This window comes from Callorhinus ursinus, unplaced genomic scaffold (genome assembly GCF_003265705.2).
Source record: "Callorhinus ursinus isolate GAN/ISIS: 27379988/994484 unplaced genomic scaffold, GSC_fseal_2.0 scaffold12, whole genome shotgun sequence".
Lineage (NCBI taxonomy): Eukaryota > Metazoa > Chordata > Mammalia > Carnivora > Otariidae > Callorhinus > Callorhinus ursinus.
In genome coordinates this window covers 17,714,787-17,722,962 of record NW_027397074.1, presented here as the reverse complement: position 1 = coordinate 17,722,962, position 8,176 = coordinate 17,714,787, and the positions used below count along the sequence as shown (strand labels likewise).

The 8,176-nt window shown below is 39.8% G+C and overlaps 1 pseudogene; it reads left to right on the top strand.

The window, feature by feature from the left end:
- The first annotated feature begins 716 nt into the window (after window positions 1–716).
- Window positions 717–6,124, top strand: LOC112825294 (Y-box-binding protein 1 pseudogene; annotated as a pseudogene).
- Window positions 6,125–8,176: the final 2,052 nt, after the last annotated feature.

Here is an 8,176-nt window from a genome sequence, read left to right as displayed (position 1 = left end):
TATTATTCCTTAAATATTAAACAGAGGAAAACAAAGTATTTTGAGAACATATTACCGTAGATTTTGTATATTTCTCAGTAGTTATAGTATCAGTCTTCCTGTATTAAATTATGAATATATATATTCCTCACATTTAAAGGAGTGAAAGCTAAAAATTTTTCCAGCAAAGTGAATGAATATTCACCTATATAGTTCTGTTTTTTCTTGAGAACCAATTTTAAAACTGAACTTAGGAATGGAGAAAACACATAGCAGATTTGGAGTATGGGTTGTATAGCAGAGCCTCGGTAGTAAGAACTTGATCCTCCAATGCCGCTGCCCCTACCCTGCCCTCTCCTACACCTTCTCATCCCAGCCTGGACCTCTGCGACAAGGCTGCCTCGGTCCCAGGGATGGATACTGTATGACTGCCAACTTTCCTAAATTGGGGGTTCCCAAAAGGGAAAAACTTGATCTCTCACTTACGATTGGGGTGATCATACGATAGATACTACCAAGTGGTGATGCATTTGTCTTGGGGAGATGTTAAACAGGACAGGCCATTGGGATAGCAGGGGTACACTGGGCTACTCCTGAGCAATCAAGGTGTTTGGTCCCTACCTAAAGATAACATCTTACTTGTCTTTGAAACTTTCTCTGAGTCACTTGGTAACTGAAGAATTGGGTGCTTTTCTCTCTGGGTATTGTCTTTCAACAAAGACTAGTCTAGTTGAGCAATGGCAGCTTGGGAGGAAGATGGATTTATAGTGAGGTATGCCTCCACCAATATGTAATGTAAATACAACATACTAATTTGAAGAGAGAGGGTCAGTGACATGCACCTTCCAAACCTGACTAACTGAAGGACTCTTTTTTTTTTTTCTTCTCTTAAATGGATTCACATATAAGTTATTTGGTTTTCTTTAAAATTATGCATAAAAATCCCTCATAAAACATGAGAGAGTGTCTACTATGAGCAGTTTAAATTCTCTACCCAAACTTGATTCTCCATTTCTCTAATGCTGGAGATTATCATGGGTTTAACCTTAGTTAAACGTTAGTGTCTAACCTTAGTTTCTTTTCTTAAACAGTAAGGATGATACTAGTCCCTACCTCTCAGGGTTGTTTGAAGGCATACTAAGGTAAAATATGCAAAATGCCTTCTATATACTTAGTCTTAATTAAAGTCTTATATTAATCATATAGCAGGTATTACTGTTCACTGGTAAAACATTTGGGCTCCAAAATGAAGATTCTTGGTTCTAAATTGCTGTTTCATAATTTACTTAGTGTGTGGATTATATACTAACCTCACTAAACCTACGTTCTAGCTATAAGATGAGGATAAAACCAGTACCTTCTTCTCAGGATTGCTTTAAGAATTGAAGGATATAATATATATATAAATATTGTAGCCTAGTGCCTAGAAAATGCTAAGCAATGATAGATGTTAGTTATTATTAATAGGATGACTGGTCATATTAATGCTGACAGTAGAAAACTGGATAAGAACATTTACTTCAACAGGGTTTAATCGAAATTGTTCTTTGTGACTTTTTTTCTACAGAAGTCTGACAAAGATTTGAGGTTGTTTTTCTTTTTAAGGCTCTGTGTCTTCTTTTCGTGTATAAATATGGTTTTCTTTGCTACATTAGCATCTTAAATTCTGAAGTATTAAGAGACCAGTTGGTGAGGAAAGGCTTATCTATTCGTTCTTTCCTCAAGCTGTGCATGAAGCCCTGCTCTGTCAGGGCCCCCGGGCTTGTTGGATTTACTGGCAGAGGACAGTGTACTTGCTCTGTCTCCACTCCTGGACCCAGCACATATTTTGCCCCTGAACCTGCACAAGCCTAGACTCTTGGCCCAGACAGGATCCAATTCCCAGAAGGAAGAGGTGCCACTGACCTAGAATTCTGGCATTGTGATGTTCGGCTGTTTGATCCTCTGATTTTTCTCAGCTATGTCGTGAGCATCTCCTGTTTGACGGTCATTCCTGCAGTGTGGTTTCATTTGTTTTGTGCCAATGACCTGGATCTTCTTCAAAACAGACCATAATGTCAGGACTCTGTTTTTAATTGAAGATTCGAGACTGATAACATAGCTGGGGTAAGGCTAATCTGGACTCACCTGTCTATAAAGGAATCTATAACTCTCTATAAAGATATTTTCCTTTTTTGTTTAAGCACTCAGTGTATGCTCTGCCTTCTGATGTCTAAAGAAACAGCTTGTTCATTTCTTACAAGTGATCTGATCTTTGTCACAAGCTACTTGGCTGGGTTAAAACCGTCCTCTTCAGGTTTATGTTCAGTTTTTCAGAATTCTGCTTTTTTTAATTTCTCCCCAAGATGGAGTCTGCATGTGAAAGGGAGCTCCTGGTCCCCCTTGACTTCAGAGAGAGGGCTGAAGTTGTGTGTGTGTGTGCTCTTGTGTTGCTCTCTGGATCTTTGCTGGGTTCCGTAACAGTTCTTATCAGCCTGTCATAGCTAGATGTGTCGGCATCCTCTGCTGGAGTTCGAGCCTGAAGAACATGGGATCTCTCCCTCTCTTGGCCTGGACAGAACTATGGTCCTATCTGCCATCTTGACCCAACTTCCGTTCTTCTAAGTAGAGTGGCTGCCGCAGAGGTCTGGCTGTGATTCTCTTTTGCTTACTAGCCTATATGCTCTGCTAGTAAAGTGTTAACCCCTGCTAGTCATCCCATCAATTACCAGACATCTCATCCATTAACTTCCACGACTCTCGTTAGGGCATGTGAGAATTTCTGGATTCCTTCCATGACCTTACAGCCAAACTGGAGATGTCCACTCAGGCTCTTTCTCTACCCAACCCTGCTATGTCTCTGGCTTGACAATGAAATGGCTTCCCTGGGTTGGCTGCTCTCCCTCCCAACTGCCAAAGCAAACGTGGAGAAAAAGCCCTCCAGAGTTCCTGAGAATGGAGGAAAAGTAGGGCTTTCCTTAGCTCCTTATTGGTGGATATAGACTATTTTCCTTCCCTTCTACCTAAAGAAAGGAACTCCAAGTTTTGAATCTCCTGTTATACATTTTAACACTTATCAATTCTGCTTTTTTAAAAAGTAATCTACCTATTTCATTTCTCTTTTCCTGAAAAATTCAGCTCCTGTGTATTAATTTCTTCCTCCAACACCACAACTGTCCTAATTCTTGGTGATGCCAGCATCACCGAGATCCTCCAGTATCTCTGGCCTCATATCCTTCAGTGATAATGGCCTTATTTCTGCCACTTACGCCTGTTTACAGCCTAGATTTTTTTGTCATTATTAATGATATCTCTTCAATCATTTCTATTTCCAGCTTCTCCTTCTCCTTCTCCTTCTCTGACCATCTCTCTCTAGCTGGCTCCCTTTAATGGTCCAGCTCCAACAATCCTTTTACGCTCAGGGACTTGAAACTAGCTCATCTCCCACCTTTTCCATGTCCTTAAAATATGTCCTTATACCCTTTCTTCTGTTACAGGTCCATGTTTCATCATTATAATCATTCCTTTGCTATAAAACCACCGCTCCCTTGTATCTCTCTTGTTTTATTATACTGCCTGGCTATAAGACTGTTTATAGCACCCATGCCCATGCATGAAAACTTGAACATGGCTGGAGAAAAACTTGCCATCATGCTGATTGGTCTCATTTTAAATTTATGACACCCTCAGGTAGGCCCTAATGATGCCCAACAGCCATTTATATTTCTCTTGTGTATTCACTTTCTCAGGCCTCAGATAACTTTTCAGACCTTTTCTTTCCTCTAGAACCTTTACCACATCTTCTCTTACTCTCATTCTCTGCTAATGATAATAAAATAAAAGCAATCGGAAGACAGTTTGCCTTGGTTTACCCTTCTCATATTTCTACCAATGTATATCAAAGCTTGCGTGTTCTCCCTTAACTCCTTTATATGAATGAACTGTCTAAATTCCTAGCAAAGAACATGCCTCTTTTAGTGCTCAAGGTCTCATGCCCTTATCCTTTTAAGAACTTTATGGTTATTCTCCTTTCTCATTCTTGCATCATCCGTTCTCTTCCTGTTGAACTCTTGCATGAGCATATTAGTGATTTCTCTTAACAAAACAAACTGCCTCTATTTTTTTTTTCCAGTTACTCCCCTCATTTCTCTGATTTATTGGAAAGCTCCTAAACATTTGGCTCTGTGCATTTACTCCAATTCTTCTCTTCTGGACTGAACCTACGCAAGTCAGATTTCACACCTAGACCTCTTAAGAATGCTTGTGGTGTTCACCAGTGATCTCCAGGTTGGCTAAATCCAGTGCGTTTCTTTGGATGTCTTAAAGATGATTCAGAACTAACATATCTCAATCTGAACTCTGCATCTTGTTCCCATCTCAAAATCAACATCCTCCTTTACTTCAAAATAACTTTTCTACATATACTGGAGTGGTGGATACATGACTATGATTTGTTAAAATTCATACAAAGCATTTGTTTTTTAATTTCATAGGATAAAATACAAAGCTATAAAAATTCAGTGATGGCACTTCTTTATTCAAACTCTCCAAAATTTGAGCCAAAGTCCTTACAATGGTCTACGAGTCCATTCTGCTTTAGTTATAGTGTACCGTCTGTACCTCAAACATATAAGACACACTCTCGTTTCAGGATCATTGTACCATAGTCAAAGAATGTAGACTAATATTGTTAATTTAAAAAAAAAAGACCAATTTTCATAATTGGTCTAATATGTGGCCAGTTTTTTTAAATGGTCAAGGGACATTTTAAAAGAAGTATTATCTCTAGCATAAATTTTCAAAACCAAATTTATTATTAGTCGTTCTCTTACCTAGCATCATTTTACTTTTGCTACTTAATCTGTCAGATAATGAGAAAGGATAAAATATGTCACAACAGTGGAAGTTTATTATCCAACATGACCAGGACTAGAATGAATCAGTTAACCCAAAAGATCTATTAAGACTGGGGATAGAGGGCGCCTGGGTGGCTCAGTCATTAAGCCTCTGCCTTCGGCTGGGGTCATAATCCCAGGGTCCTGGGATTGAGCCCTGCATCGGGCTCCCTGCTCAGTGGGAAGCCTGCTTCTCCCTCTCCCATTACCCCCTGCTTGTGTTCCTTCTCTCACTTTGTCTCTCTCTGTCATATAAATAAATAAAATCTTAAAAAAGACTGGGGATAGAGTTCGAATGGGAGGGGGAGTGGAGAGCGGACCCCAGTGAGCCCTGAAGCTGCCCTCCCCGCTTTCCCCCTCCGCCCCCACTTCCCTAGTTTCCATCACACCCTGGGAGGCGGCCGCAGCTGCAGCTCCCTCGGCCTCACATCCGGGCACCTGCCGTTGGGGACAAGAAGGTCATCGCAAGGAAGGTTTTGGGAACAGTAAAATGGTTCAGTGTGAGAAACGGATATGGCTTCATCAACAGGAATGACCCCAAGGAGGGTGTATTTGTACACCAGCCTGCCAGAAAGAACAGCAACCCCGGGCAGCGCCTTCACAGTGTAGGAGATGGAGAAACGGTGGAGTTGATGTTGTTGAAGGAGAAAAGGGTGCGGGGGCAGCAGTGGTGACAGGCCTTGGTGGAGTTCCAGTGCAAGGCAGTAAATATGCAGCGGACCGGAGCCATTATAGACACTGTCACGGCGCAGGCGTCCTCTGTGCAATTCCCAGCAGAATTCCCAGAATAGTGAGAGTGGGGAAAAGAAGAAAGGATCAGAAAGTGTTCCAAAGGCCTGGCCTCGAGAGCAGCGGCCCTGTTGCAGGCGACAGTTCTCACCTTACTACATGCAGAGACCCTCTGGGCGGCGCCACAGTATTCCGGCCCTCCTGTGCAGGGGGAAGGGATGGAAGGTGCTGACAACCAGGGTGCGGGAGAGCAAGATGGACCAGTGAGACAGAATGTGTATTGGGGTTGGAGACCACGATTCCGCAGGGGTCCTCCTCAGCAAGGACAGCCTAGAGGGGATTGCAAGGAGGAGGATAAGGAAAATCAAGGAGATGAGACCCAAGGTTAGCAGCCACCTCCGTGTCGGTACCGCCACAACTTCAGTTGCCAACGCAGACACCCAGAAAACCCTAAACCACAAGATGGCAGAGAGACAAAAGCAGCCGATCCAGCAGCTGAGAATTCCTCCACTCCTGAGGCTGAGCAGGGCCAGGCTGAGTAAATGGCCAGTTTGTCATCTCTACCATCACTACCATCATCCAGCATGAAGGAATGAAGATGATATTCCAGCAATAAGTAATAAACAAAAGTTGGTACTGAAGACCTTAAGTGCTTGCTTTTTTGCCCATTGTCCAGAGAAATAGAACTATCTGCATTATCTATGTAGCATGGGGTTTTTATTATTTTTGCCTAAAGACGTCTCTTTTTGGTAATGACAAACGTGTTTTTTAAAAAAGCCTGGTTTTTCTCAATACACCTTTAAAAGTTTTTAAATTGTTTTGGGTATCTGGTCGAGTTGAGATTTTTAAAAACTTCATTTTTAATTTGTAATAAAAGTTTACAATTTGAATTTTTTTTCCCAAAAAAGTCAACAAATGGCAAGCAGCCATTAATAAAGGTCTTAATTAAAAAAAAAAAAAAAGGACTGGGGATAAAGAGAAATAATGTATACATATTGAAAACTTCTTTTTGGTTTTGTTTTTGGTTGAAAACATTACCTGTATTTACTTGTTAATCTCTTGATGCAGGGCCAGAGCCTTAGAATGTGGGCCCTAAATTGGAGTTCTATTATTTGTGTGGCTTAACCACACCTCTTAGGTAAGTTCTGTCATTTTAAATGAATTTTTAAAGTGGAGAGTTCAGAGACGTTTTTGAAAGTCATCTGAGCATAGAATAGTATGTCTAGGTTTTTACAATTAATATTTGATCTAATAATTTACATTTGTGTCCCCACACTTAATTTGACAAGACTGTTGAGAGTCACATTGATTGAGGCTTTACAAACTCATTAAGTTTTAATTAAGTATAAACTTTCTACATATATTCAATACATAGTATTTAATATGCAGTAGCAGGTTCAGTATCAAGTACTACAGATGTAAGCATGTCTGGGAACAAATATGACTGACCCTTGGTAAGCGTACAGTTCAGTTTGTGGGAATGGAAGGATTTGAGCAGTGGGAGCAACCCATCCGTGGTTAGTGTTTGCAATGCTGTGGATATGTCAGCATGTTTTGCAGAGGAATAGAAATTGTTAATTTAGAGAGTCAGTTAAGAGAGCTCTTACTGCATTACTGTGTTTCTGTTAATGTCAGCTTTTATTTTCAACCCATTTTTTTGCTTTGTTTTATCCTTCATTTGATGCATAAAAGTTGATGACAGTTATAGCCTTTGAGCTTTGCTATTTCATACATAAAAGTAACATTCTTTGTTCTTTTGAAGCTTTCACCTTAGATTTGAATTTGTCTCTTACTGTAACCTTTCTTTAGTACTCCTTATCTCTTTGTTTTCTGTTGTAGCTAGAGTTTCTTTGATATTTTTCCCTTTTGTAGCTTGGAAGGACTCCAAATTGCTAGAGATCAATTTTAAGAATTTAAAAAACTTTCTGGATTCTGGATTACTCGAAAGTATCAGTTTTAATAACTCTTGGCTTTCCTTTTTGAGATGAAGTGTTGGCAAACTTTCAATTTTTTTCACTCTCCTATCTAACTTATATTTTGTAATATATTTTCCATAATCATTCTTCACAAATATTTATATATACATGCACCCATACACGTATATGCATGCTTAAACACACATGCACACACTCAAACATATTTAATGCCCACCAACAAATTCCTCTTTTATTGGCTACTTACTTGGATTCGTTTACTCGTGTATGACTTCAAATAGCTTCCTCCCCCTGCAGTGGCACATAAACAGTGTACTTTTCACACCATGTTTTTATCTGAGAAATTTTCTTATATTGCTTATTTTCCAGAATAGCAATCTATTAGACTGTAGGTTTCATGAATCAGAGTCCTTTCCTTTAATATTAACAGATGTTAGTAGACAATAAATAGCATTTAATGTAGTCAAGGAGAAAAAAAAAAACCTACATGATCAAATTGCTTTTCTTTGTAGGTGAATCTCCCCTCCCCCACCCAGATGCTTGGAGGCTTTTTTTAACTTGCTCTCAAAAACGACTAATTTCATTAGGTGTGGAGTGAATACTTTTTAGCTGTAGATTTGATCATAAATATGTTCTTTTAGTACACTTCTGGTTATTCCA